This window comes from Bos indicus, chromosome X (genome assembly GCF_029378745.1).
Source record: "Bos indicus isolate NIAB-ARS_2022 breed Sahiwal x Tharparkar chromosome X, NIAB-ARS_B.indTharparkar_mat_pri_1.0, whole genome shotgun sequence".
Lineage (NCBI taxonomy): Eukaryota > Metazoa > Chordata > Mammalia > Artiodactyla > Bovidae > Bos > Bos indicus.
The window spans coordinates 41,974,087-41,979,445 of record NC_091789.1 but is presented as its reverse complement, the minus strand read 5'-3'; positions in this window follow the sequence as shown (position 1 = coordinate 41,979,445).

Genomic DNA, 5,359 nt, shown 5'->3' with positions numbered 1-5,359 from the left:
ACAGCCAGTGCTGGAAGACAAGGAGCAAACTCAGCCCCGTAGACTACATCATCTACCAAACTGCGAGTGGGCTCCAAGTTGATAACCAAGTCTTCCTGGGATCCTGGACGGTTGACATCTGTCAGGAGGGTTGCAGCCAGAGATCAGTGCTCCAGAAGAGACACATGGCATATCTGAGATGGTGCCTCTGCTGCGCACCCAGGAAACCTAGCTGCTGGGACCAGGGAGGTGATAAGATGTACTGCCCAGCTGGGAAGAATGTGCTAACCAAGCACCTGGTCACCTGAGCTGCTTAGACCTGGGAAGGGCACAAAACGCAGGTCCAACTTAGTCTGTGCCTTTGTGGAGTATCCAAGCAGTACTCCTGAACCTTAGTGGCGTCAATATGGGAAGTGCACACAACCCAGGGCCCACCTTAGACACTTCCCTGGCAGAGCAACCTTTAGCCTAAGCAGTGTGGACTGGGAAAGCACACATGCCATGAGCGAGGGCAAACCCAGTGTGGCTCAGACACTGCAAGCATTCCCCACACATGCCAGTGATATTTATTTGCAGTGTTAATCCCTCCCCACAGCACAATTGAACAAGGGAGCCTAAATAAATGACCACCTTTGCCCCCTTGTGTCAGGGTGGAAGTTAGATACTGAAGAGACTTGCACAGAGGAAGCCAAAATAAACAAAGAAGAGGGAACAGCTTTGGAAGTGACAGGTGCAACAGATTAAAATCCTGCAGTTAGCACTGACTACATTGGAAGGGGCCTAAAGAGCTTGAGAAGTATAAGGTGGAACAAGGAACTATCTGAAACTGAACTTACCCACACACTGCCCTCAACAGCTCCAGAGAAATTCCTAGATATATTTTATCATTATCATTTTTAATTTCTTTTTAAATTCTTAAGTTCTTTATTACTCTATTAGTTTTCATTTTTAAAACCTATTACCTTAAAAAAAGACACTATTTTAAAGCAAATTCCCTATTTTTTTTAATATAACCTTTGATTTTATTTTCTTTTGTTATTGTATTTGTGAGAGTCTAACCTCTACTCTATATTTTTAATCTTTGCTTTTTGGTATTTGTTATCAATTCTGTACCTTTAAGAATTAAATCTTCAGTACCTATTTTCACTTAGAAATGTGATTACTGGCTTAATTACTTTCTCCCCTTTTGACTCTCCTTTTTCTCCCCCAGATCACCTCTGTCTCCTCCCTCTACCTTCTCTTCTCTACTTAACTCTGCAAATCTCTTTGAGTGTGCCAAGCTGTGCAGAAAACATAGGGAACTGGCCACAGGCTAGATTTGTCCCTCTCCTTTTGACTCCTGCTTCCCTCCTCCTCGTCACCTCTATCTCCTTCTTCCCTCTTCTCTTCTCTATGGAAATCCGTAAAACTCTCTGAGTGTTCCAGACTGTGGAGAGAAAATAGGGAATTGATTACTGGCTAGACTGCTCTCACCCCTTTTGATTTCTCCTCTTCTCCTCCTGGTCACCTCTATCTGCCTCCTCCTTCATCTCTTATTCATGTCACTCTGTGAACCTCTCTGGGTGTCCCTCACTGTGGAGAATCTTTTCACCATTAACCTAGGTGTTTTATCATCGGTGCTGTATGGATGAAGAAGTGTTGAGGCTACTATAAGAATAAGACTGAAAGCCAGAGGCAAGAGGCCTAAATGCAAAACTTGAAAACACCAGAAAACTCTTGTCCCTGGAGTCAACCTGAGCATAACCCTGAGCACAAAAATTCAGGTGGCCACAAATCACACCAAATGGATAGACATCTCAAAACTCATGACTGGACACTTCATTGCACTCCAGAGAGAAAGGATCCAGCTCCACCAACCAGAATACACACACAAGTTTCCCTAACCAGGAAAACTTGACAAGCCACTTGTCCAACCTCACCCACAGGGAGGAACCTCCACAATAAAGAGGAACCACAAACTTCCAGCATACAGAAAGGCCATCCCAAACACAGGAACCTAAACAAGATGAAAAGGCAGAGATATATTCAGCAGGTAAAGGAACATGATAAAAGGCCACTAAACCAAACAAAAGAGGAGGAGATCGGGAGTCTAATTGAAAGAGAATTCAGAATAATCATAGTAAAAAGATCCAAAATTTTGAAAATAAAGTGGAAGTACAGATAAATAGTCTGGAGACAAGGATTGAGAATATGCAAGAGAAGTTAAACAAGGACCTAGGTGGAAAAAAAAAATCAATAATGAATAATGCAATAAATGATATCAAAAGCACTCTGGAGGGAACCAACAGTAGAATAACTGAGGCAGTAGAATAACTGAAGATAGGATAAGTGAGGTGGAAGATAGAATGGTGGAAATAAATGAAGCAGAGAGGAAAAAGAATGCAAAGAAATGAGGACAGCCTCAGAGACCTCTGGGACAATGTCAAATGCCCCAACATTCAAATCATAGGAGTCCCAGAAGAAGACAAAAAGAAAGGCCATGAAAAATACTTGAGGAGATAATAGTTGAAAACTTCCTTAAAATGGGGAAGGAAGTAGAAACCCAAGTCTAAGAAATGCAGATAGTCCCAAACAGGATAAACCGAAGGAAAAACACCCCAAGACACATATTAATCAAATTAATGAAGATCAAACACAAAGAACAAATATTAAAACAGCAAGGGAAAACAACAAAGAGTTCACAAGGGGATTCCCATAAGAATAACAGCTGATGTTTCAATAGAAACTTTTCAAGCCAGATGGGAATGTCAGGACGTACTTAAAGTGATGAAAGAGAAAAACCTACAACCCAGATTATTGTACCCAGCAAGGATTTCATTCAAATATGAAAGAGAAATCAAAAGGTTTACAGACAAGAAACAGCTGAGAGAATTCAGCACCACCAAACCAGTTCTTCAACAAATGATAAATGATCTTATCTAGACAGGAAACACAGAAAAGGTTTATAAACTCCAACCTAAAACAACAAAGTAAATGCCAATGGAATCATACTTATCAATAATTACCTTAAATGTAAATGAGTTGAATGCCCCAACCAAAAGACAAAGACTGGCTGAATGGATACAAAACAACACTCCTATATATGTTGTCTACAAGAGACCCACCTCAAAGCTAGGGACACAAACCTAGTGAAGGGCTGGAAAAAGATATTTCACGTAAGTGGAGACCAAAAGAAAGCAGGAGTAGCAATACTCATATAAGATAAAATAGACTTTGAAATAAAGGCCGTGAAAAGAGACAAAGAAGGACACTACATAATTTTCAAAGGATCAATCCAAGAAGAAGATATAACAACTATAAATATATATGCACCCAACATAGGAACACAATATGTAAGACAAATGCTAACAAATATGAAAAGGGAATTAACAGTAACACAATAATAGTGGGAGACACTAATACCCCACTCACACCTATGGATAGATCAACTAAACAGAAAATTAGCAAGGAAACACCATCTTTAAATGATACCTTGGACCGATTAGACCCAATTGATATCTATAGGATGTTTCAACCAAAAACAATGAATTTCACCTTTTTCTCAAGTGCACACGGAAACTTCTCCAAGATACATCACATCCTGGACCGTATATCTAGCCTTGGTAAATTTAAAAAAAAAATGAAATCACTCAAGCATCTTTACTGATTACAATGTGGTATGATTAAATGTCAACTACAGGAAAAAAAAAAAAACTATTAAAAATTCCAACATATGTAGGCTAAACAACACACTTCTGAATAACCAACAAATCACAGAAAAAATAAAAATAGAAATCAAAATATGCATAGAAACGAATGAAAATGAAATCACAACAACCCCAAACCTATGGAATTCAGTAAAAGCAGTGCTAATGAGAAGGTTCATAGCAATACAAGCCTACCTCAAGAAACAGGAGAGAAATCAAATAAAAAACCTAGCTCTACACTTAAAGCAACTAGAAAATGAAGAATTGAAGAACCCCGGGTTAGTAGAAGGAAAGAAATCAGAAAAATAAATGAATAAATAAATGCAAAAGAAACAAAGGAGACCATTGCAAAAATCAACAAAGCTAAAACTCGTTCTTCGAGAAGATAAGACAGATAAGCCATTAGCCAGACTCATCAAGAAACAAAGGGAGAAGAATCAGAACAACAAAATTAGAAATGAAAATGGAGGTATCACAGCAGAAAACACACAAATACAAAGGATCATAAGAGACTACTATCAGCAACTATATCCCACTAAAATGGACAACTTGGAGGAAATGGACAAATTCTTTGAAAAGTATAACTTTCCAAAACTGAACCAGGAAGAAATAGAAAATCTTAACAGACCCATCACAAGCACAGAAATTGAAACCATAATCAGAAATATTCCAACAAACAAAAGCCCAAGACCAGATGGCTTCACAGCTGAATTAATGTAAAAATATACAAGCAACTCCTGCAGCTCAATTCCAGAAAAATAAACTATCCAATCAAAAAATGGGCCAAATACCTAAACAGATATTTCTCCAAAGAAGACATACAAATGGCTAACAAACACATGAAAAGATGCTCAACATCAGTCACTATCGAGAAATGCAAATCAAAACCACAATGAGGTACCTTGTAACATCAATCAGAATGGCTACTATCAAAAAGTCTACAAAAAATAAATGCTGGTGAGGGTGTGGAGAAAAGGGAACCCTCTTACACTGTTGGTGGGAATGCAAACTAGTACAGCCACTATGGAGAACAGTGTGGAGATTCCTTACAAAACTGGAAATAGAACTGCCATACGACCCAACAATCCTACTGCTGAGTATACATATCAAGAAAACCAAAACTGAAAGAGACATGTGTACCCCAATGTTCATCACAGCAGTGTTTACAATAGCCAAGACATGGAAACAACCTAGATCTTCACCAGCAGATGAATGGATAAGAAAGCTGTGGTACTTATACACAATGTAATATTACTCAGCTATTAAAAATACTGCATTTTTATCAGTTCTAATGAGGTGGGTGAAACCGGAGCCTATTATACAGAGTGAAGTAAATCAGAACGGAAAACACCAATACAGTATATTAATGCATATATATGGAATTTATAAAGATGGTAACAATGACACTAAATGTGAGACAGCAAAAGAGACACAGATGTAAAGAACAGACTGTTGGACACTGTGGGACAAGGCGAGGGTGGGATGATTTGAGAGAATAGCATTGAAACATGTATATTATCATATGTGAAATAGGTCACCAGTCCAGGTTCGATGTATGAGGCAGGGTGCTCAGTGCTGGTGCACTGGGATGACCCTGAGGGATGGGATGAGGAAGGAGGTGGGAAGGAGAATCATGATGGGGAACACATGTACACCTGTGGCTGATTCATGTGAATGTATGGCAAACACCACAA